We start from the raw sequence: 27491 nt of genomic DNA on the forward strand, positions 1-27491 counted from the left end.
GAATCGTTTTATTTATCCAATGTTCACAAGTTTGTATTACTACTGATTGGCACCTGAGAGTTGGCACGTGATCGCTTTTTCCCCTTAATTGGAGCACTTGAAATACCAGTAACAAAAGGCTAGACTGGTAATTGATTATATATTTTGTAGTTGATTTATGAACCTAGTTATAGCACTATTTTTTATTTGAAAAGTCTATTGAATATCCATAACTGTGCATATTTATAGTACATCAATCTGCCAATGCGCCATGCTCTCACTTCATGTAACTGCAGCCTTATGCCCAAATACAGCCTAATACTGGCCATAGGACCAAAGGTTAAGGTATTAGTATAATATCAAAGATAATGAGCCGGCTTGACCTATTCTGACTCTGTAGTTACCCGTTTACCTGCATTGACTTTTGAAACTTTCTTAGACAAGTACACTTTAACTTTAAATTTAAACGCAGCATTATTTTAGAGGTTAGGTACATCTAGTTTAGATCTTATTTTTCGGCTTAGTAAATATTTAAAAAAAAAATTTTTGAGAATTAAATCAAAATTCACTCGCAATGAATCCTATATAATATAATTGATAAGCTATGTATTTTTGTATAATGTGAACCTAATTTAATTTAAGTATTTGCCTTAGGTACACCTTCGGGCTAATATGAACTTAACATACTCTTAGAAAATTAAATCATAAATAAATTCTAACGATAATAAAAACTTATGCGCGAAGACCTACACTCAGATTTATTTCTTTATCTAACTTGACGACAAAAAATAAATTGTAAGTTGAAAGCTGCTCTTTTTAATACAAATCTCATTTCGTAGTTTAAAGAGCGGGATCAAGTTTTGTTTTCATTAAAAACTGATCTAGACACACGGCAGTGTGTCCGCCAAGTTCGAGCAAAAAAAGCGACACACCGGCCGTGGGTTATATTACACGAACCATTTCGGGCCAAATTCGACCCCCCTGTAACTCAAAATCTATTTTATTTACGCATATCAAATTTCTAGTATCTGTTGAGACCCCCTCACTTATCTAAAATACAAAATTTCATTAATATACCTATTGTAGGTCTTGAGATATTGACGTCAGAAAATCGCTATTTTTACTATACACTCACTGACTGACTCACTCATCAAAAACCTAGACCACTTCCAATGGTCGTATTGACTTGAAATTTGGCATGGAGGTAGGTCTTTGTGTCAAGGTAAAGGGAAAAATCTGAAAATGGCCAAGTGTGAGTCGGTTCCAAAATAATCATCCTCCGAGCCTTTTTCCCAAACTATGTTGGGGTCGGCTTCCAGTCTGACCGGATTCAGCTGAGTACCAGAGCTTTACAAGAAGCGACTGCCTATCTGACCTCCTCAACCCAGTTACCCGGGCAACCCGATACCCTTTGGTTAGACTGGTGTCAGACTTACTGGCTTCTGACTACCCGTAACGACTGCCAAGGATGTTCAATGACAGCCGGGACCTACAGTTTAACGTGCCATCCGAAACACAGTCATTGGTGTCTAAGATATACTTAAAAAGTACATACAAACTTAGAAAAGTTGCATTGGTACTTGCCTGACCTGGGATCGAACCCGCGCCCTCATACTCGAGAGGTTGGTTCTTTGCCCACTAGGCCACCACGACTTCAAAATAATGAAGGTGTTTTATACCCGGTGTAAATTTATACCCCTAAGGAACTAGAACGAACTAAATTTATCTATATTTATATAATATATCTTCGAATGGTACAGTCAACTTCAGGTCAGTGGTAACCATTTTATAGGAAAATCGTACTTATTACTATTGAGTTAAGGTGTATGACAGTTACCACTGATGTGCGGTCTACCGTACAAAGGTTTGTATTTAGTCAAAGTAAAGTAAAAATCTGAAAACGGCCAAGTGTGAATCACTTTCGAAAATAACGAATGTGTAACTTTGATCCACGAACATAATATATGATAACATGTCATGTCAGTCAGTTGGTAAATCTAGTCCATTTAGTTAATCTAGTTCATTTCTTTGTAAGAAACATAGTGCATATTAAAAAATCTAAAAAATAGTATAAATGAGGCATTTCTTTAACTAACTTCATCATAAGAAAAAAATAAAATAAACAACCTTACAAAAATAAATGAAATCCCATCCAAAACAAAAATGTGAAAGACTGCCAAGTTCGATAATATGGGAATGCTTCGCCTATAAAAGAAGTGAGATCTGAATAAGTACCAAGTTCCATACACATACCTCAGTTAAAAATTGTTACTTTTTAATGATGATTACTTGGCAAGTTTTAATAGAAAATTAAATACTTGATTCATTGCGTTTAGTAGGTTTATAACAAGGTGTATGAAAACTTGCCAAGTAACATCATTAAAAAGTAACTATTTTTAACTGAGGTATGTGTATGGAACTTGGTACTTATTCAGATCTCACTTCTTTTATAGGCGAAGCATTCCCATATTATCGAACTTGGCAGTCTTTCACATTTTTGTTTTGGATGGGATTTAGATAGAGTTTAGAGCGAGACGTTAGAAGTACCTATTTTTCTTGAGAAACTGTCACAGACATCTGCAAGTTAGAACAGATTTACTAGATATAGAAAAATGAGACCTATAATAGAATATTAGAAGAAAAATTAATTATTTATTCATTTAATCCCTACTTAATATTACAAATGCGAATGTAGCTCTGTCTGTCTGTCTGTTGCGCTTTCACGTCTAAACTGGTTTTAATAAAATTTGGTACAGAAATACCTTGTTGACCTAGTTGACCTTGAGAAAGAACATAGGATAGTTTTTCTTTCGGACTTTCGAAGAGTTCTCATGAAAAAGCGATAAGTATAACCGAACACGACGCGGGCGGAAGATAGTAATAAAATAAGTGATAGAAGATGCAGTTGACATTTAATTCAATTGATGTCCAAAAAAGTTTGGTTATGATTATTTCAGGTTTCAATATAAATGTCTAGAATACTCCACGATTATTTATAACAATGTTAACATCCATTCTATTAATATTCTCAACTTCATTCACATTTTAACTTATTTCTTTAACAAAACTAAGTTGCCAGTTATGAAAATTTAAAATGTCATCATGACCTTTTAAAAGGCGCAGATGTTACCAAACTTTTTCTTTTTAAGAATACATAATAAACTTTCTTAAAAGTTAGTATTCAAATACCTACTTATGCTGACAACATACATAAGTTTGTGCTCTTTTGAAGTATGTAAGCATTTGAACATTTGAACTGTGAAATTCTTAATCTTACACAAAAGTAACTCAGTCAGTGTGTTTGCCCGTAACGCTTTTAGTAAAAATCTGTTGAACTTATTCAGATAATTATATTATAATTTGTTGTGACATTGAAACCTACTTTATTTGGATAGTGAATCGGGTCAAAACAGAAGAACGACACTTGTCGTTAATGATTTTATAGAAATTATTTAAACTGCACTATGGATCCCAGTATTGATGCCCGCACTGCGTTATTTCTTGTTACTACTTTTGGAATATAGGTATTCGCATAATTTAATGAGTTATTATGTACCTCGATTCTGTCTGTACACGATTACAAAAACAAATATTTGTTTTTCTTGTACACTACTTAACAGTTACGGTGCACCACTCTGCTTAATCAATATTTTTAAGCATAATAGATCATAAAAGAAAACTGGCTGTAGTACCCAACGTTAGACATAAACCGTGTGAGCTGTGAAAGTCAATTGAGGGAAAGTTATTATTGTGAATGTAGCCGATAGCCATAACTCGAACTATTCCTGTTTTATTGCAATCTATAAACTCAGCATGCCATTGCTCTTGGGTTTAGGAGAACGAAATATTTTGTGGTTTATTGCTGGACTTTGTATGGGGGTTCCTGATTAAAGTGAGCTTCATTAGTTATTGAGAAAAGTTATGGCAAAGCAATGGGAGCTAAGGTAATGTATGCGATTTTTTCAGTTAAATAGTATACTTATGTTCAATAGAATTACGAGAAGTAGGTACTACAGCTGATCGTGTAAGATTTCGTGTTATTGATTCTGTACATCAGCACTTTGTAACATTATTGGCAAATAAATTAACAAACAAAAAATATAAGCCTTAATCTCAATAATGATATTTAATATCGAAAAGTTTCCAATTTATTCCCCTTTTTGGGATTACAAAATATTTAATGAAAACGTAAACGGTTTACGTAAAAATGCCAGACACTCAACTTGATAATATCAAAGACATATTTTTTAATTTCAAGACCACTTTCGTTGATCGTAAGATTGTCGTTACGCAAAATCTACGGTAATCTCCTGCTTGTATTAAATTTTATAAATTATATTGCGAGAATATTCAACATAGAATGAGTATCTAAGTAAAAAGGATCGTATACATTGCTATCAAGACTGGCCACGTACCGAAGCTCGTTTACTAAAGATTTACGCAACAGATAGATCTTACTCGAACCCTTTTCAGTCGTTTTATATCCCTAATTCTACCTACGCAACGTCAAAACGTAACATGTCTTTTAGAACCCGAAGCGAATAAGTTTTTACCGAATTGATTCGGGATTTTTATTCTACAACATTAACACAAACCTATACAATTTTTGTTTACTCCTTATGACGTTGAGAATAAGGTTTCTTTTCCATAAATCCTGTTGCTGATTGACTGCACGGAGCAAGCTTGTGGGATGCGTTCAAAAGTTAGGCGTTCGTTTTGTCCATTTTTCTTCTCCCCTACGACGGCCATAGAATGCTATTTTTAAAACATTCAGCGAGCTATCTCAGTTGTGTTATGGGAATTTGGTTTCAGAATGAATACTTGTTGATTTTTCAGGTTTCAGATGGTTTTTATTAAAAGATGCGCTTTGGGTCTACAGAATATACAAGAATTTACTGAATAAATAAAGGTGTTCAGTTTACTGATTGGAATGCGATCGTGCATAAAGATGTTTGTTAGGTACATTATGTTCCCTATATTTAAAATATTGCGTAGAGTAGCGTTCTGCAGCTTATGGTTGCAACGACATTAATTATTATCCTGATTTTCAGGATTATAGGAACAACAATAAAAATAATCCATTTATGACTAGCAAGCAACCAAGCATAACCAACACTTAAACCAGCAAAAAAAATACCCAAAAAAATACAGTATTCACGCGAAAAACCAAACGATCACAATCACCAATTGAATGAAATTGAACGAGTACATGACTCGTTCGTTTTCGTAACGAAATTAATTCGCGTCACCAATTGAGCGAACGCGACTGACCGGTTGATGGCACATCGAAATGATTGCCGCCCAAACTTTAATGTTACACACCATTTTATATTTTGTAATTATAATCACGTTAATAATGTTTGCGGCCACCAATTTAATGATAAACTTTGATAGCACGTTTTTTACGGTCGGATGAGCAGCGAGAATTTATTAATTTTCCGATGCTAGCAACCCTTTGGGAGTTGTTCAGTTGCGTATTTTGCGCCTACTTACAGAATATTGTATGGCTTTTTGAATATTTATAATATGGGGTAAAATAAAGACTGCTCATTTACAAACCTTACCACAAATTGTTTATATTACATAGCTACTAAATGATGCAAACAATATAATCTTTAACTGGACATATTGTAACATATGTATTTAGTACTAGCCGTTTTCCCGCGGTTTCACCCGCGTCCCGTGGGAGCTACTGCTCGCACCGGGATAAAATAAAGTCTATGTTACTCGCAGATAATATAGCTTTCTAATGGTGAAAGAATATTTAAAATCGGTCCAGTAGTTTTTGAGTTTATCCATTACAACCAAACAAAAAAACAAAGTTTTCCTCTTTATAATATTAGTATAGATTTTTAAAAAAAGTTATATAATACCCAGGGTAAACGTTAAACATAACCATTTTCTATGTGTACAAAAATCCCGTTACAAATGCAAAAAAATCTCATGTTATCCCACCTAAACAAATGTGTGAAAAGATACCTCTTGTCACCCCTGTAAGTTTATCATCCCCCTATCTTTGACCGCCCTGACATACGTAACATCCTTCTTCGGAGGCGCATCGATCTTGGTTTAGTAATTATTAGTGCCAGGCCCCTGTAATTGGCGCAATCGCTCATGATGGAGCCGAGGGTCTTCCATCATTGGCAGAAGCTGTTTAGTCAAACCGTTGTGATTGGTACAGATGAGGTATGGAGGTTTCAGGTGTGGGAACAACTTATTTTGTCGAAATAATCTATTTTACTGTTGAAAAGACCTTATGAAAGTTTATAATCTATATCTATGCTCATATATGAGGAAAGATTTGACTGTTTGTTTGTTTGAATCGAATAGGCTCTGGAACTACTCAACGGATTTGAATACAATTATTTCACTGTTAGCAAGCTACACTATCAGTGCTGAACATGGGCTACATTTTAAATAGGTACGGGAAAGAGTTTCCCCAGGACGTGGGGAAAATGCATGGAACGGCTAGTGTTAAGTCACAAAAGTGTGACACATTTGAAGAAAAACATTGCATATGAAACAATGTCACCTTAAAATAACTATTCCTCAAAAATAAAGATGACTTGCATCAAACGCAGCATCCAGGAATATCTACAAGCATCCCAATTTCACAGTTAATGTTCAGCGAAAATTATTGGTTAACGAATCGAGCTTAATTTGTCGATATACAACAGCGACTTGGTGCTAATTTGCAATAATTGAACCATGTGGATTTGGTTTGCAATTGAGACGTCTAGGGGGCTTAAGTAAATAGAGTAGGGTTTAAAATATCGACGCTGACTTTAGTCTCGTTGGTATTGAGGATAATTTTAAATTTGAGTGTTTTTTTTCAATTGACAAACATTTTTGATTCTGTGTTGATAATCACAGAAGTATTGAATGTAACAATACTAAAGAATAAACTTACCTAGGCAAGACCTAACTTAACCTAACTCTGCTAAGCTCTGGGCTTTTCTTAATAAATGGTCTTTCTAACACTGAAATACATTTCTAAAGTGAACCAGTGGTTTCTGAAATAACCACGTTCAAGTAAACACACAAACAAACTCTTATGTTAACTCAATAACAGTATAATTAGTATTATAAGAATATTCTTGCAATTGGTTCGCTGTTCTTAGGTAAAATAAAGCAAGAAGCAATTTATCTCTATGAAATGAAATGAAATGAAATGAAATGAAATGAAATGAAATGAAATTTATTTATTTGCCAGAATATAGGTACAATATGATGGTCGATACAATAAAAAATATGGTCTCACTATATTCGACTTATAATTTAGTCATGCAAATATTTATCTTAAGTTCTATTATCTAATAGCTAAGAAAGTACCTACAATCATTTTGCATTATAACTATTTCTCTTCTAGGTACTCTTTGACTGTATAAAAACATTTATCAATAAGCCAATTTCTGAGGGACCTCTTAAATTTCCTCATTGGTAGGTCTTTAATGCGGGATGGTAGCTTATTATATATTCGAATGCACATTGGGTAACAATTTCTACGGTACAATTCGGTTCTCATAAATGGTAAATTTAATTTCTTTGGGAATCGACAGTTAAATGTGCAATCATCACCAAGTTTCTTAAACATAACATCTTCATATAATTTTGTAAATTTGCAAACTTCCTCTATATAAATATGAATCTCTATCTAAAAACCAGAGCTGGTGTTACTTTTAAAATGCCCACACTACTTGATGACCATTACAGTCCAGCATTAAATAGGTTGTACGCGTACCAAAGCCCTAAACGTATTTAACATTATAGTATATATTTGCCATGTGGTCTGAGGTTTCATGGGGTGGCCGCGTTAATCGGACAAATTGATTGCAATTTGGAAACCAACCCCTATAATTACGAAACGTTATTTGCTATTGATGGCCTGGACTGGGCCTTTCTTGTGGTGCAGTTGTACTTGGCTGTCTCTTTGAAGTTCTGTGGGAATTTAAATAGTGTTAATTGGTTCTTCCTACAGACTAAGACGATGATCCATAAAAGCACAAAATTGTTTTGATCATAGTTGTATTGTAATTTAGTTGGTGGATATTAGTGCAGCTACTGGGTCAATATTTTTACTTCAATTATTTATCTGTCTTCATAATATTTAACTATCAATTGTAGTTTTTGCCTTTCTATAATATTAAACTATTTATTTATCTTTCTTTATTTCAGCAAAACTGCATAATAAAACATTGCATTCGTAAGGAAATTGACTGGTGGATTAGCCGCACAAAGGTGACTGTGTTTTAAACATAGGGTTATAGTGTAAACTATAATTCGCTAGTCTGATTAACAAAAGTCAGTATAAAGCTATGTAATTGATCCATCCTATTATCATTGCCAGTATTGCCACACAAAACGCTTATTGAATAAACCGCAATTTGATGTCCAGAAAACACTGAACCATAGAGCCCTTGGTTGCACAAACATTTATAACCAGCTTCGAGGTGATATAATGACGTGGATGGGATCTAAATGAATTGGTTAGTCTATCGGTCCCGATAGGATTGAATATTGATGCGGCAGATGGCGCCACATTCGACACATAATTAATTTCTCAGTCGCCCACCGTGGATTTGGACATTGTTGTTCTATTTACATATTTGCTACTGTTCTGTGTAATAGTTTAATGTTTTGCTGTCACATTTTTTCATTTTGCATTATTTTTCAAAGGCAACATTATTTAGTGGTAGAGAGATCGATCATTATTTAAATCTGTAGGTAAAAATGAAGATTATTATAAATCAGTCCCTAGTACCGTAGTAGTAAAACAGTACTTTACAGAAACAGATAAAATTACTATGCAAGATATATTGACATAGGAAATAGGCCACATCATACTTATATAACAATTGCTAACACACTTCAATCAAAAACGTCTCAAATTCCAAGAAAACACCAAATCACACATTACTTTCTAACCAGTAAACGCTAACCACTATTAGTACCTATTAGTAACAATGACTAACCGTCGAATGAGTCGCCCGTTGCTCTGCGGTCAATTGTTTGACGATCTACCGACGATCTGACGTTGTGTTACATGCGTCAGATTGTGTGATTGACATGTACAGGGTTACTTGTGGTTTTTGTGAAGAACGTGTCAAGAATTTGATGTAGGAATATACCTACAGAGATTGCTGATAAGAGTTTGATTTGTTTTAGGAGATTAAAAATTCGAAATTTAGGTTAGTTTATATTCAGGCAGTGATTCTACCATTGCTTGCCAAAAGAGACAACTGTATAGTTTAAAGTCATAAAAGTATTAAATCGCCAATTCAATTGAAAAATACCTAAAGTTCGACTATCCAAAAATCAATTACACCGCCCTAACTGGGCAATAATTTTTTTGCGAATCCTAGACCAGTAGTTTGTATTCTAAAGAAATTTATTTACTGTTGTAAAAGTACATAGAAATACTATTTTAGTACTAACCTAAGAAAACCGAAAAAATCCTACATACAGATCAGTATTAAAACTTATTCAACACCTATACAAATAAGTAAATATAAGTGACAAACACATAAAGAATGACGCATTACACACGAATATATTTGTGTTAGTACATAATATGCAGGCTCATGCATAATGCATCGGAGATCATCGCGGTAAGCGTTTAGATTAAAGTGGCTTTCACACTCGTACAATGCCGGACTAAATCCGGACCGGTAAAAGTTATTTGGTATTGAAAAGATAGTAAGTAGTAGATCAAAGAGTCAAGGGTTTTAGCAGGTCAAGACAATTTTGAAATGATGCATAGTATTTATTTGTGAAATGAGATGGAATGATTCCTACTTTAAGAAGAAACAACGAAACAAACTGAAGGGTATATGGTCTCTTTTGAAACCCAAACTTATTTAGGTATCATGGACCATCAACTTAGGCCTAGTGTGCTTAAGTTACTTAGTTACACGAAATCCTAATACACGATACCTATATTTTGTACCATAAAACCAAATGTCCTAAATGCGTCGCGGAAAACAATATCATACCACTCTAACAGTTCAGACAGGTTAGAAATTATTGAGGTGACACTTTCAAACCCTTTCATTTACCGGACCACATTCAATTATTATCCGGAAAATCGGAATTGCTAAATGGAAACTCTCCTTAACGCATAGCATGCGTCGCTATGGAGAAACGCATCCGGTCATATTTCGACCGGTATTAAGAGTTATAGCCGCATTTTTATTCATAGAGCAATTTTAGAAATCCTTTCTTGGACACTCCTAGGATTTTTAGGGGTTTTAAATGCAACCAACCCTTATTGGGGGAGCAACTGACCTTTTATACTGGGCATAAAATGGGGTCCGTAATGGTATTTTCGTATATAAATACATATGTGAATGACGCAAAATTTCAAAGTGGTGTTCTGCAGTAATGTTCAATGTGGTGTGACCTTTAAATGTGATTTTTTTATTGAATATTTAGATTAAATTTTAAGTACGTACTTTTATAGAAATATAAAGGTAATACAGTCAACATTTTGAAATCAATTAATGAAATATCAGACTGGACGCAGTCAATTAGAAGTAAACCAACATCAATGGCGTATCATTTTCAACTTTACAAGAGCTTGGAGAACATTTTCATCAGTGAGCACTTCTTCAGCTTACGCAGCGAGATAAACAATTAATACTCTTTTGATCCTTTCTTAAACCACACTTGAGCGTTCAAGCAATATAAATTGAAACTCCAATAAATGTTGAAAGTGCTCTCAGAATTAATCAAAATAACCCTTCGAACGCTTCGAAAACTTAACAGAGCCATCGAGATCTTAAATCGTTTAGAAGGGGCCCCATATTGAGTTATCCGGCGCACAGAGGAGTATTTGACATAAAAAGTCGATCAAAATTATTTTATGTTAATTATCGATTGGATATAAAATGAAAAGCAGTTTAAAGTGATAATTTTATATTTAAAACACTACACACATGTACAATTTTACATAAAAAGTTTTTACACAAAAAATTTCTATTCAGTTTCACTTTTACTAGAATCATCGTCCTCCTCATTGTCAGACTCTGTACACGAGGCGTGCGATGTCTCCAGGAGCAAGAGTCCTAATGCCTCAGTGGTAAATGGCTTACTTTTTTTCCGTTGCCTTCGCCTGGTACTGCTCAAAAAAGGATCCGAAGTTAACAAAAGTCTGTTTAACACATCTTTGTTACAGTCTTCGCGCGAAAACTTTCTGGAAAAATTCTGTCTGTATATGCGGAAGTGTTTGTTTCTGGCCTCAGCCGCCTCTTCTGACAACTGACCAATAGGCAGAATAGCGTGATCAATTACCGTGGCCCCATGTCTTAAAATTTTGTGCATTGTAGGCGACATGGGGTGCCACCCATACAAATCTACATAAAGCTTTGCAGTTTGTTCAGCAAAGTTTTCAAATTTCTGCGTATTAATTTTCAACCCACTTGACAGGGTCTCTAATATGACACTGCATTTTTTTATTAAATGAATGTCAACCCCTGTAATACGAGAAGAAATTTCGGGATTTGAGAAAAATCTTCTTGATGTGTTCCCGTCATTAGTGTTCCCAAACCCTGCCTTCGGAATATCCACTAGCAGCCCCATTTCCTCTCTAAAAGCTTCTTGAATTATTTTTTTTCTATCTGCCACTATATTTTTATGTTCTTGAGTTCTTGCCTGCCATTTTCTTATAGGTATTTTGTAAGATAAATGAAGAAGTGATTCAAAAAATCGAATTCTGGCATGTAGTGTCGACAACCCAAATTTAAGAGTATCGGGATTCTCTATATTTTTTTTAATCAGGTTGTTGAAGTCCTTTGATGTTTGCCCACATATATAGCACCTCATGGTAGATGACGTATTTGTTGCAGCATTGCAAACCTTTGCATCAATCATAGTAAAGGCTAATGTGTGCTTTATTATTAATATAACACCATTTGTTCTCGTTATTTCACTTTTTTTCAGGTTTTTTATTTGATTCTCTATGTAGGAGATTTCTTCATTTGTGATGTCCTTTGTTTCATGAACAAAACGGATTCTTATGGGTCGGCAGTATCTTGGAGAAGAAGGCACTGGGTTTTGCCAAATAATCTTATTTTGGTCTCCAATATTGCAAATCAGTCGTAAGGGCACAAATGAACTCTGAAATATAGATGAATCACTGTCTGTACTGTTACCAAATTTTTGCTTAAATTGTTGTTGTTGGGAACCATCACAACCCCACTTTGATAATAGCTCTAAAGAGCTTATTTCTGCTTCATTTAAACTTTCGAGTACTTCATCTAAGTACATACATAACCGTGCAGATGTATGATCTAAAAGATCCTGCAAGTTTATTTCAGCACATGTTTCTGTAACTCTAATCGACTCTTCACGCGGATAACAGTCTTTCTTTGCCTTTTTGACAAGTGAATAACAAGGATAAATGTTTTTGTTCGCAGCGTGAATAACTTCGTATTGATTTCTTGTCAAATCCGCTTCCACGAAAATTGCTAATGCTTGTGATGGTGTATGCTTTTTTACCTCGTTTTGAGTTGAATTATAACGTGTTCTGTACTTTTTGGCTCTTGTTGGCGTTAAAGTCATATCTTTCATAACTTTAGCCGCGTCACCATGTCCTGCAGCACGTTGACTCATTTGGGCTGCATAGGTTAACTGTTCACAGGGTATTTGTTCCCTCAAATCTTTTGTTTTGCGCCTCTTTGCTTGATCGCTCAATTCCTTGAATTCTTTTGTTGGTCTGCCGGCCTTTTTTGTTGTCCACGCAGGCAGTGTGATAAAAGTATTAAGCCATTGTTCATTTTTTGTCAAGAAGCGTTCTTCCTTGTTATTAGCAGCTGCCCATTTTTGTTTATATTGGTACTTAAATGATTTTAAGGCAGTTCTCAATGATCCTTGTTTGTTTTCAGGGCATTTCGTGATTATTTTAAGATGATTTTCTAAAAACTCAAACTTTTGGTCTATTTTTCTGTCCGAACATTGTTTTATGACTTCATAGAGTGATTTTCTAGTCATTTCCATCGAAGTCATTGGTGATTCTGTGATAGAGAATTAAAATAAAAATTTGTTTTATAAAAGCTAATTTCGACTAATTACGTAAAAAAATGAAATAAAAAAATGGCGTGTATATGCGGGACATTTTCCTTTAAAAACCTTATCTAGGATAATGAAACTATAAGTTACATCCAGAATCATAAGTTAACTAGGCTTAACTCATAAACAAAAACACCTTTGATTATGAAGTTTACAAAAAAAAAAATGATTTTTTTATGGTGTGCATTTAAGGAATAATATGTCACTTAAATTAAATGTAATATCAAAATTAACATGCTTCTATAAAGTAACTACATACCATCTTCCAAAATATCCATAATGACTATCACACAATTTCACCAAACATAGACTAAATGCAATTTAAAAATCACTTTTTAACTGTAGCGCCGAGAACAAAGACATACGATTCACGCAACGACTGGGTTCCGACTGCTGTTATGGTTTATGGAGAGGCGGTGTGTGGCCAAGCTGGCCCTTTAGTGACGTAATAGCTATTGGGCTTTCACGATACAATAGTTGCAAAGCAATATAATAAAATTTAAGTTTTCGACTTTTGATCGGTTTTTTAGATCAAATACTCGTCTGTGCGGCGGTTAGACATAAGTAATAATGTATGGCAAGGGTGTAGTAACATCGGCGCTTTAGACCCCGATACCGGTTTGATAGAGACTGCCTCAGCGAGAAAGGGTTAGTACCGATAGAATATTACGTGGATATTAATTTTGAAATGTCAATTATGTCATAATGACGTGGATCTTTCGTAGTGCCAAAACATAATGTTCAAACCACGAACATACGAATGGAACGCACCTATACTCCATTCAAAATAACATTAGACATTTAAGTAAACCTTTTTTACTGTTTGTTCAACCGATTTTGACTTCTATTCCGTAGACAAAAGAACGGAATTGAAAGCAAAATAGTGGTTACAATACCAAGTATTTACTGCAGCCGCCATTAATCATACTACTAACGCAATATAAGTCAAAATCGGTTGAACAAACAGTAAAAAAGGTTTACTTAAATTTCTAATGTTATTTTGAATGGAGTATAAGTGTCTCTGAAGACTGCATGGCACCCAGACTGCCCATTGTTTAACGCGTAGCTGTCTCGTCTGCAATGTATTCACAGCACGTTATTTGACGCATACCTACTTATATGTATTTTTTTGTTTTCAAATGAGGAGCCATGAAATATTTTGGCCATTGGCCATATCCCATTATGTCTTTATAAAATCCAATAATAATGATTGCCAATTTAGATTGTAAATATAAAAAAATCGTAAAACATAAATATTTTACGATATTGATTTAAGAAGGATAGCAAAAAGATACAGATAATTCAGGAACATTTACTCAGGCTGTTGTTAACAGTCTTCATTAGAAGCCAGTCATACTCGATTTAATTTAAATTGCTTGCTCAATATAATTCTCTTAAGTATCTCTGTTGACGCTACTAACCCAACGAGCAAGTCTCGTGTATGCTTAGCCGTAAGTTATCGAGATGCGTTAAAGGCCCAGCCTTAGTAATTAATAATGATTGAAATACGATGCATATACGGAACACAGTTTAAGCATTAGCGGCCAGAACACATTGGGTACGGGTAATATGTTCCTTGGACGGTGCTGGTATCATTTAAATTCTACGTGCAATTTCTTTTAGGGGTACTACTTACTTCTTAAATACCCCTCAAATCATAATGTTATTTTTTTTTATAAGAGTTTGGAGGAATGAATGGTCCAAATCAAAGGTGAATAATACTAGATAGGTGAAGAAATCGCTGTCAAGAAAATTGGGCAGTTTTCTATATTATGATTAGCCACAACATGCTTTCAGACGATGGAAGATTGTTGAGAAGACCTTTGTCCAACAGATGTTGGTTTATGTACATTGTACATTGAAAGAAAGACACGTTGCTTAACAAAGTAAATAATAAGCCCTAATTGTATGCAAAAATGCTTATTACAATCGACGCGCATTATGAGTACTTATAAAACGGCGAACTTGCTCTTCTTTATTATGCTTCTAATTAAAACATTTGAACTTACACCTCACTTTGTTCACAACACTAAGACACCGTCAGAGTACAATAACCTTTAGATATATTTTCTTTGCACGTTGTCTTATATTAAAATTCTGAACTATATACTTCCTGACGAATATTTTGCATAAGCATTTGGTAGATGCGTAAGTGAAATATTCGGAACTATGTGACAGGGCTACGGTACTAAGAGTAGTGACAGGAAGGCACGAAAGTTTTGACACTTCGTAAGATTAATGATCGGATGCCCCATAAATTTTAAACTTTAAGTTCTAACCTGGTAGGTTGAAGACCTTAAGAAATGTCGCGTATCTTGTAGGCTGTGTTTGAATGTGATGTTACTTAATTAAAGATTTTTCTAAACTGCATTGTAGATTCTAGGATTAATATGGATATTACCTGACTTTCATCTTTGAATTCAGCACAAAAGAAAAGTGCAAGGACTTCAGTGTTATGTTATTGAAATAAAACGACTTGATTTGTTTTGACTTTATATTTGTTTGTGTTTAAATAAAATCATTGAATGACCTCGAGTGTGATCGAGGACATCCCAGCGGGTAGGTATTTTTATTTTTAAAAGAATGTACATTTGTAGAATATTTTTGGACATGAAATTAAACTTTATTAATTGTCGTTTACTAAAAATTAAATTAATGAGAAAATAATGTAACACAGTCTCTTGCAAAAATTCTAAAAGTAGCTTCTTATAATATTGATGAAACCGCGATAAAATCCGTAAAAGTAGTTTTATTTAAATGTCTAATATCCGCATAAGTGACAGAAATCAACAAGCTTCTTATATTGTACAAAAAAATCGCACTAAATAAGCCTACTCTCATAACAAACAGAATACCAATTATACAAACATATGCACCGATATAATCGCCACCAAAACAACAAAGCATCGATACATCAGACTCGCGCGTCAGACGTCAGAACGCAAGAACACCGCCGGTGGCCGCGGCCTGCATTGCGAATGGTTTCGGCATTCGTCGCGTACCGCCGACCACGTGCGTACGCGATTCGCATTGCTTATCGAACTGATACGTTGTGTCTGGTTGGTTGAAGGTGATTCATTTGTTTATTACTATAGTAGTGTTTTGTCTGAGGATTCAGGCGTTAGTGGGAGATAGAATTGAGGGGACAACAGGCTTAAATGATTTGATGACGCGTTTTGAAAGTAACCTAATTATGTAAGTTCTGTTAATCTGTTATCATCAAAAAGATGACTACTTCCTTTATATGTATCTATTTATTTGACAAGAATTTATTAACCTGGATTTTCATAATTATCAAAGAACTCAGTATTTTATTTCAGATTCGTCAAATGCACTATGGTTAAGCCGACTGCCTTTATAAATTTTTTTATTAGTTAGTGTATTGGATACGCTCTGTTGGGTTTTTGCATATTTATCATATAACACATCCTTCAGATCCCTCCTTCATTCCTATAAACATGATGTCACACACAGGTGAAAGGAACCGCGCTGATGACGCATGTTATTCCATCCATTAGTTAAACAAATAGAAAATCCTGCGGTGAACAGAAATGTACGAAGATTGAATACAAGGAATTCTCGGTTTTCCTTATGATGTCAATCAAAATTCACGCGGTGAATACATACTTCTGATGAGTCCTGCAGTACTTAGTCATCTTGAACTGCTTTGTATGTACTCGATTTGGTAGACTGAGTCAGTTTGAGTATCCGGCTCTGTTGTTTAAAAATATGCATGTCTGATACATATTTTTAACATATGATCGGTTGCACCTTGCAGTTTATTTTTCCTTATAGCTATAGGGAACTACGTGATGCATTAGATAGAAATCTATAGTTACATATATACTGTTACAGATATGTTTCGGATCCAAGCAATCTTCATTTATTCAGTTGATTCAATGATTTAGCAAAATCTACTAGTCGAATGAGCGATTTTTAATAGCAGACACTTAATATGCATATCTCTTTGGATGGTTTTATGGTTGCTAAAGCCAAACAAAAAATCTTCTAACTTCAAATGTAACTCAAATAGATCCTGATTCCACTTTTATTTTCCGAACTCTAACCCAATTTCACCATCACCTATTCCTGAATACGCGTAAATAAGTAACGAGTGGTGACCACGATACTTCAGCCGTTCCGTTCCGTTCCGATACATCCACGACACGAGTCCGGCTCGGAACAGGTAGCTACTGTTCCGATAAATACGTTATGATCTTGTTTCGGATACAAGTTGCAATATTAATGCGTTAATACTGAGTACTTGTTATTGGATGGTTCATTTGGTTATTATTATATACGTTTGTGATTAAATATAAAGTGTTTGTGTATGGATTGATATTGTCCCATTGCGGGACAGAGGTTTTTCAAATAGTGCAGAATTGTACTGATTGGTACAATTTAGTACATTACACGTTATTAATGTATGAATTTATTGTTCTTGTCAAACCCTGTACAATAAATTAGCGTATAAAATTAATTGTATTAAACAAATCCGTGCGTTCAACTTTCTTGCCTCCGGCGATCATGCTTAGGTTCGTTAAGACTAATACTGGGAGCATTATTTTGTTTTCTATTATAATAAATATTAGCATAAGTAAGAAACTAGAAAGTTGTAAAACATCGTAAATTCATATTACAAGATATTAATTTTAAATACAATAAAAAAGAGTTCTGTTTAAAGCAGAATATGTACATTTTGAGGCAATTTTATTTTTAAAGTAAATACATAAATGTACTTCAAAGAATGGATCATATCAAATTATTTTAAAAAGTAAAAATAAGTAGGTGCTTTCATTAAAATAACGATTTTATATAGCCCATAACCTTTATTCCTACAACATAATAGTATTCGTAAACTGAGAATTCCCTATAGCAAATAAACTTTTTCTACGGTATAAAGGTGCGTTCACCTCCGCTGCCTACGGCGACACGCGTGTGTCAGATTGGGTCAGACTGAAATATCAGAAGTTATTTGTGTCCCCTCATTTATTTATGGGAACACCAAGCATGCTCTGCAGATCATGGAAATGAAAAATGTGGAAGCCGGATTAATATATTTTATTTAAAAGGAAGGAAATTATTGTTAAGGGTTCTTTGTAGTTGCGATGGTATTTAAAAAGAATGGAACTGTGATATTCGATTTGAGAAGTAATAGTGTAGCCCGCAGTATGAAAATGCCATAGTGATGACAGACAAACTGACAATGAATGGAAGATCATCATGCAATTAATTGGCCTAAAAAAATTTAACGTCTCACAAACTATACTCAGATTCTCTCTCAATGCAAAAATTAACATATAAAATAAATAACAGACTTGCCTATACGTACATAGATATAAGGTATTATTTTCTCAAAATAGACTACAGTAGTTACCACTAAAGAGAGGTTCTTAATGTGGCCAGTAAATCTGACAGTTCAGGGCGGTAAGCTCTCTATATGGGCTTCATTAGGGATTCTAAGTCAGGCTCGATATTGTTTATTGATTAATGGCTCATTATTAACTGGTAGTTTAGTGTCTAATATTGTCTTTACAAGGGGGTCTATACTTTGAGAGCAGTGTAGAACAAACTCTTACTTATTAGGAACAAATATATATTCTCTTAACTAAAGAGAATATAATGACAAACTCCAATCGAATAGAAGTCTAGTGAAAAATATAGTAAAGTCGACCAACCAATAGACGGGACTCAGGTCTGTCTTACTCTTCGTATTTACTTATTAATGCTCATTAATTCTATATTAAATATAAGTATGATATCATACCTAATTACAAAAACACAAAATGTAAATTATTCAAAAACCCAAAAATACCTTACTACATTTAAGTATATCTATTACACAAAAATCCCACCTGCATGTGATTAAAAAAAACAAACGATCTCCCAACTCCAACTGCCGATTGCGACCCGACATTAACATTAATTAAGAAAGCGCTTAAAAATCCTGACTGCTTCGACTGTCGTAAAATATATCTTCGTTCTAAAACAAAACGATGTTTTGACGTATGCCCCTGCGCAACGAAGCCGACGCTGCCGAAATAGCCCGACTAATTACGATCGCTCTCGTGTTGTTCTTGTTATTTTTTGAATTATGAATGGTTTGGTACTTATGAATTTCGTGGTGGTGGGTGGTTTATGAGAGTGGGGTAGTGTGACTTTGTTAGTGAGCTTTGAAATGTGTTACCTACTCTCTAAAAAAGGTATACTATAAAGGTATATCGGGAATAATGTTATCTAGCAGTGTTTTCAACCGTGATTAAGACAAAACCTGTTATTCTACTCCGAAAAAACAATATCAAAAACATTTATTTGAAATTCAGCAATAATAATTAGCATCTCAAACGCATCCTTTAATCGTAACAAACTGAAATCTGTAGTACCAGCATAACAGTTTCAAGAGTGGAATGAGCGCAAGCGAGCGCGGAACGGCGCGGCTCCGGGCAATTAATAAGTTTGGACCGGCGTCGAGACGGCCCGGGCCGGACGTCCGGCACGCGGCTGTCACATTGTTGTGTGCTGCCGTACGGACGGCAGAATAGATTATAATGGAAATATTGTACGACTAGTTTACAGGCTTAGCATAAAATATGTATTCCTATTTAGATGGCTGTCATTTGTTTTTGTTCGGTTTGTGACGGTATGAATCAGAGGACGTGCGGCGATTTGAAATTGTTAATTTGCATCGAGCATTATAATTGTGGATACAGTTTGCGATATCAGAAATTGTATTCTTTGGCAAATGGGATATTATTTCACTATGGTTGGGTATTTTGCGAACACACAACTTAAAAATTGGATACTATGTCCAGTGTCACCGGATTCGACCATATTTAAAGATTTATTTATAACTTGGAGGCATCTTATGAACCTATTTTTGTAATACATGGTATGTTTTATGCTATCATTTATTTTGATCCTATCCTGCTGACGTTACACATGTCAAAGAAGCTTGCAGCAGACATCAACCACGACTGTGTTAGCTCAACTGACCGTAGATACCCTGAGGTACTAACTTATCTACAGAAACCTTACCAAAGTAACTGCTAAAAATATAATTCTCAACTTTTGTGTGTATTGGAAAACGTGATTTTGGTATTCCTGTAAGCCCCATTTCGTACAACAGGTAAAGTTAAATCTATTGGTACTAGGTATTCAGTAATCGAGACATTCCAGTAAACCACAGAGTTTTCTTACCTTTTTTTAGAGCAGGGTTTATGAAAATTGCATGAAATAAAAGCGGCTATTGAAAAATACCAACGTTATCAGACATGACGAAAAGATGTGTAGTTTAAAATATATAAAAAACAATGTAAAATTATAGGTATATAATTTTGAATTTACTATGAAATCCCTGTCAGGAAACAGTTTCTTGTCAATGTCATAATTTTAAAGGACCATTAACAATATTTTTCTGTTGAAATCTCGTCTCATCATCGTCTTTCCCGAATTCCCCTATCACTTTAGTTGCTATCGCTACGGAGTCGTGACAAAAGAGCCAATGGCATCATCCCGCGGGCAGCGGCCTGACTCCAAGCTGTGACAGGTCTTCACAAAGTTCAACCTAAAAGTAGTACCTTCTAGTTGACTTTAAGTGATAACTATGTCCTTAATTTAAGAGGTCAAAATATCAATTTTCTAAATAGAGAAAAACGCATTTCATAGATTACACGAATTTTTATGAGCTTCTGTAGATAATTTATTTTATTTATTTATTTGAATCAGGCATCAAGGCCCAAACACACTTGGTTCATATAAATATGATGGTAATTGTTATTTTTGCAGATTTCTTGCAAATAGTTTCGCATTTAAAACAAAATATAATGAAATAAGTGACAAGCAAATCAAACTTAAGTTTTTAATGTCTAGATCAAACCATGGCCAGTACTCTTTTATCTTAGTAAAATAAAAAGGGTTACCTTTAAAACAGCAGTTAGGTTAACCGGTAACTGATGGTTTCATGTATAATTAAACAGTCGGTTAGTCCCCACATCACTCAATTACCTAGCACTAGTGTCAAACACGCGAACCGACATTTAACCTTTTTAGTAACTAATAATAGTTTTAAACAACATTATTGTCATTTAATAGTTTAACACTTTTATTAAGCCTTTAATTTTCTGTGACATCGGTAATTGGATAGTTAATGTGAATCGAACTAACTGGACTGTCGTTTTGTTTACAGGTTAATTCTTCTAATGGTTTTGCTGTGTTTATTTATAGGTAAAGGTCTGATTTTCAGTTTACTGAAATATTTCATACCTAACGTAGAGAGATATTATGGAGTGTTTTGGGCAACAATCGGTTTTTAATGGAAAGTCAAATTATTATAATATATACGGTTGGATGAGATCTACAATTGGGAAAAGGCTGGACGGATGGATGAGATCTAAAAATATCATAAGAAAAAATCTTAGCCTTACTTGGGTAAATATAATTCAATTTGACTTGTAACTGAGCCAAGCTCTCCAATAGCACAATCAGTTTAAGATCAGCAACCAAAAGCCAGATCACACAACATTAACCAACGAGGTCACGTCTGAATACCTAATAAATCGGACACAAAACTATTCCGGTATAACTCACAAACAAAACTTCCCTGATAAATCTCAACCAGATATCGTATAAAACAAATTTTTCCAACTAAATACATAATTCATACGAAGACTGTATCGGTAATCGGTTAGCTGGCTACCGGGCTGCGATTCTTTGTGAACGCCTCAGGCTACGCAGATACTCGGCAGAAATAATAGGACAACTTTTATCAGTGCCAGAGACAAGCAAACCGAATGGTAGCTTATCGGTGAAATACTCTTTCAAATTACAGTGGTGGCGTAACTTTTTATCGGCTTGCCCCCGGCTTTGGACCTCATAATCAATAAGTGGCTACTGCTATCTAACGGTATGATTGCAAAGAAACTGGTCTAAGTATGGCATTGCGGAAAATTTGTAGCATGAGCAAAGTTGGAGTCCACTTTACCATTTAATGCTGTGCAGTGCTACTTCGCTTTCCACATATGTATTATAACATGCGTCATAAAAGATTTTGAGGATTGTAGAGGTAGGTATAGCTTTATACAAAAATGAGGGTTTATTGAAATCACAATGAAGAAATACCTCAATCACAATGAGATTCGTCCTAATCCGTGTTCGCAAGCCATCCGAGCCACACATTACACGTTATCTCGCGAGTGTCATACCCACAAAACATTTTCCGGCTAAAAGTGGGTTATCACAGTTCACAATGGGACCGCTAGCCACGACTCCATCTGATAGGCCTCTTGCCAGTTGCCTCAGACTTGGCTCACTAACAAATATGACTGGAAATACTCGGTAGGGTGACTATGGGTAATACTTGCTTAGGAATCTTTGAAGAAAGTTTTGTCTTGGTACATGAATTGGAGTATGTTGAAGTTTAGAGTTACGTTGTAATAGTAATGGTAGACTTATACATACATATTTTCAGTGTCGGAGATTTTCTTTATGTGTAACGATGACTTAATTATGTACGAGCCCGCTGTCAAGTAATTGGTTGCAGTATAAAGAGGGTACGCAGAACACGTTAATGCCAAGCAGATGCATTAAGGAGTATGAATTTGTTGGCTAATAAGCTACATAGAAATAATAAGTATAAAAATAAATCCTGAAAATAACACAAAGCATACATCACATCATGGTAATCAAAGAAATATCAAAACTGAAATCGTATTTATTATAAATCGAAACAGCGACCCAAGTTGAACTGAATCTCTTTATTTATATCTTGTTCGAGATCTATAAGTACGGCTAAATTCGAAATGTTCCGGAAACTTTGTGAATTATTGAATGGTATTAAGCGAGCAACGTAACTGTCCTTTTATGTTCACCTCATTTACTTCAAGTCATATTTTCAGTTTGATCAATTTACTAGAAAGTAAAATGTATAATTTATTAACATATGTTTAAAATAATGAGTTTTTTAATGTCTTTTAATTTAAGTTATATTACTGAAATCTGTAGGTACTGTTAACTAAAATCTGAGTGTAATTTTGAACAATACTTAATAAAACATTTTGTTAAAATCGAGGACCCTTGCTTTTACCAAAGAGTTGTCCTTTACAAAAAAGTAGAATTACTAAAATACCACCACAGTTAAAACGCTTTTCTTGATAAGATCTCTGCTTAAACTGCACCAAGCATAGCTTTAAGAATACATTGAAATATAATGCCAGCACCCAAGTTAGGTATAACTTATGCACCCGTAGAACAAAGAATACAGTATGTGTGTAATGCTTAACTTCATCTCTGTTTACTAACTCAATCTTGCCTCTGCATATGTCATGTTTGCAAGTGATTACTCACTTAATTTAAACTTTGTTTTGTATATTTTAATCTGCAAACATGATATGAAAACAAAAGGTCACTTAAAATGTTTTATGTCTTTGCAACTGTCGCATACAATATTTGGATCCTTCGCTGCGTATAAGTTTAAAGAAATTGCAACCATAACTACGTGTAAGCATCTAAAAGAAAACCAATATAACAGAATGGGATGATTTAACGAAATAATTCTGTAGTGATATTGTTTTACTTAAGAACTAAAACAATCTTTGGTACTCCATAAAAAAGTTTAAAGTACATAGTAAGTAAAAGTAAGAACCTATGTATGTATTGACAATAATATTTTTTTTCATGCAAATATTGCTGAAGAGTTTCTTTAGTACTCGATACATTCAAGGATCTGAGTACTATCCACTGAACCTCTGTAGATATCTGTAGGTAAGTGAATATCTATTTCTGAATTGTGTACAACTAAGACTAAATCGATGAACATAAGTAAGTTAAGCCAATTTATTTGCGAATAATTGTGACCACATCTGCGAGACAAGACGCATATTCATTAACTGTATTGACGAGTAATCTAAATAGCTTTCATTGAGTGTTCTGTCTCAGTGTTCGGAACCGATTGTAATTATCTTTGAAGATAGTAAGTACAATTGAATGTAGTTAGTTAAGAGCCGCACACTGCCTTGTTAAGAGCCAACTAAACTGTCGGCTGATAGTTGCCATCCTAGTTAGTTAACAATGTATTTTTAATTCAATAAAACTTCTTAGTCAATCTGATACCATCCGGATTCCTGATACTAATAATGTGTGCACTACCATTCATCTTCATACTTACAGATTTGTGAACCTAATCAACCCAATAAAATCTATTCAAGTAACAGTACTTTATATGTAAAATTATAGCAAGGTCGTAACTATGCACATTGCGTTTATTTTCTTGTGAGATAAAATATAGGTTATTAAGCTGAAGATTTTCGCGAATTTGGAAGTCAAGCTCGTGTGGAGTAAAAGTACTAAAAGCCTTAATATGCTGTAATCTTTCTCTCTGAATTTGTGTAAGTTTCATGGTATTCCTACTGGAGGAAAGGGGGCGTAATTCCAGTACACTCTTTTTATAGGTCCGGTTTTCGCTCAACTATTAAATACGCAGTAAGAAGGGTTGCCAAATTGGTTCCTACTAGTTACAGCTGCCATTCGCAATCTAAAAGATTTGTACCGCTCTTAGATTTTATTTTTATTGATGCTGTAGGATTCTATTCAAGCGCTTTTGCTTTTATTAGACAGTTAATCCGGTACTAAGTGGGTGATATTTCAGTTTTTAATTACTTTCACCCTTTGTCAGACTTTCTGGCTTCTGAATACACTTGACGACTGCCAGAGTACAAATGACAACCAGGAACTCATCGTAATAGGATGATCACCCATCCGCAGACGGAGTGCGCCAAGCATTGCTTTACTTTATGATCAATTGACCCGTGTGACTGTCACTTAGCCTGGAAATTCTTTTGACTTTGTGACTACAAAATCAAAGTTTTGACTATCATAATTTCAATAATTCTCCTTTATAATCAACATGACAAATTCCAGGAGGTATGCTAGAATTTTGAAAGTGAGCCCACACTAACGCATATCACCGCATACACAAACGATATTGGCAGAGTTGATATCTGCCGAAATTAATACCAAACTACATATTGGACTGCACCTGCTTATTTGTAGAGACTATATTGGTAGATATTACCTTTACCAACTGGTTCAATAATGCAATAAGTTCTGTGTGTTTGTGTAGGTAAAGCATAACTAAAATACCTATATAGGTACTGTGTTTAAAGTACTGGAAACTGCAAGATTAATAATAACTAGGTATAAAAAAAATCAATTCCTATTTGTTTAGCTTATTATAAGTTGCCAGTTCTAGATTCTACAATGTCAGGAACAATGTCGAATTAAAAATCGAACAGTAATACAGGGGATTGACAATTACTAAATTGGTACAAACCACGGGTACAAACATAGAGCGATATAAATAGAATATGGAGCTACTTAGTCAATACATTGTACGTGTGAGCAACGCACCTATAGAGTTGAAAGCTTAAAAATATCAAAAACAATGTTTTACAAATGTTTAAACAAAATCAACAGTCTCCTAAAAATATTGTATTCAGTTAACGCTATCATAATTTATCGATTCATAATGGGCTTTTACACGGAATTCAGTTCAAACAAAATAATCAATTTCGTATCAAAAATTGTATGTGTGTTACTAAACATTTTTATCACTACGAAACTTTTCTCATTAATAGACTATAATATTGTATCATCATTTATTGCTTTTGCTGGTTACTGGATTATTTATTTGACAAATGCTTTGGCATCGTTGTTTAATTCTAAGTGGATCCAGACATACGTAAACGATTTAAAATCGATTGGAAATACTATGGGTACTGGTGCTGATATCGATATACCAATCATTCGGATTATATTATTGGTCCTTCATGGATTATCATCTATAACTCAAATTGTCACTTGTGAACATGAATTCTGTAGCGGATTTTACCAAAAAATCAATGGTTTTGTCTATTCACTTGCAACAGCTATGGCCACTATCCTACATATGGTAGTTTTTGAACTACTGTTTCATAAAGTACGAGCGAATAGAAAATATTTGGAAAAGGAATTATCGACGTTTAAGCGACATCAAAATATTGTAGATTTAAAAAATAATTTGCGCTTGTGCATGTCCAATCACGCAAAACTGATAGATTCCTTAGAAAAAACTGATAAGTCACTGAAAACCACGGTAAGTGTGGAACCTCACAGCCTAACATACAACTTTATTGACCATGCTATGTTTCTTATGGACAGATTATAATATAACTTAATTATTGAGAATTAAGTTAGTTACTCTATGTATAATAACTTTCTACTTTGATACTGATGGATGGATTGTGTGAAAATAAATATGGTAAGAAAGAATGTTACTTGTGAGATGACGGCAGATAGAAGAGTATGGAAGGAAAAAACATGCTGCGCCGACCCCAAATAAAATTGGGATAAGGGCAGGAGGATGATGAACTTTCTACTTTGATACTATGTTTCTTAACAACGTCATGTAATTTTCAGTTTTTTGTAGCCGATTTAGCTGTGATCCCTATCATAATGAGTAGAGTTTTCGAAATCGTCAAATCTCCAAACAGAAGTGTGAGTATGCAGAAATACTTACCTATTTTATACGGTTATATTAATAATGGCGTCCAAGGCCGACTTCGACCATGGCGGCTGTTCTCGTATAAGAAGATCAGTCAGCTGCGCAGGACATTATATAGTGCACAAGCTTTTGCGCAGACACAGGGGCACTCACTATTCACTCACTCTCATAGTTTGATGGAACAACAATCTGACATGATGAGAGGTCAGATGCAGGATCGACAATTACTTGCTTCAGCTTTCCGATGCACGGGTTTATCAATCACCAACTTTCAGAATGCAGTGAAGATTCTCAAGAAGCTTATCTTCAAAACCATTAATAAGTTAAAACCCACAAAGCGATTTCGGACCGACTCGTAAAACTCAAGACCTTGTACACAGCAGTCATGTTATGCGACTTTAAACCAACGAGATAATAATAAACATACATTATGTACCCTTTAATTACAGGCCCTGGTTAATATCCTACTTATTGGCAAAGGTGTGGTACTAAGAAGCATGCCAGGGATATTAGCGGATTTGACTTCTCGCGAAATTGATAAAATGAAACATATTATTGGACAAAATCTGCTTGTCTGTGAAGGTAAATAACATTTGAATATATATGACCTATATTTTAAGCCACTAGGAGTGGAAAAGTTTGCCCTATGAGCATGTCAGATATGTTCAATATGAAATAATCTTTCTATGTTTAAAAGCCCATTTATTGAGGAAGCTATTGTAAGGTATTTTAGATCTCAGTACGGGATATAGTTCCCTAGACAGGCGTAACTTCAGTAAATAATGGCGTCCACGGCCGATTTCAGCCACGGCGACTGTTCTTATTTATGGAGATCTGCCAGCTGTGCAGGACATATTATAGTGAAACAGCATTTGCGCAGACACAGGTGCACTACCTATTACTTCACTCTCAT

At 34.6% G+C, this 27491-nt stretch overlaps 1 protein-coding gene and 1 long non-coding RNA gene across 2 annotated transcripts in view; both read right to left on the reverse strand.

Annotated features, from left to right (window-relative positions):
- LOC110374410 (teneurin-m) overlaps positions 1-27491 on the reverse strand; it is a 410181-nt gene that overhangs the window by 333482 nt on the left and 49208 nt on the right. The window lies entirely within an intron of this gene.
- LOC135117451 (uncharacterized) lies at positions 12509-13592 on the reverse strand. Its single transcript, XR_010276920.1, has 2 exons — positions 13304-13592; positions 12509-12989 (listed from the first exon to the last, which is right to left on the reverse strand). It is a non-coding gene; the product is annotated as an uncharacterized LOC135117451 (long non-coding RNA).

This window comes from Helicoverpa armigera, chromosome 10, assembly GCF_030705265.1.
Source record: "Helicoverpa armigera isolate CAAS_96S chromosome 10, ASM3070526v1, whole genome shotgun sequence".
Classification (NCBI taxonomy): domain Eukaryota; kingdom Metazoa; phylum Arthropoda; class Insecta; order Lepidoptera; family Noctuidae; genus Helicoverpa; species Helicoverpa armigera.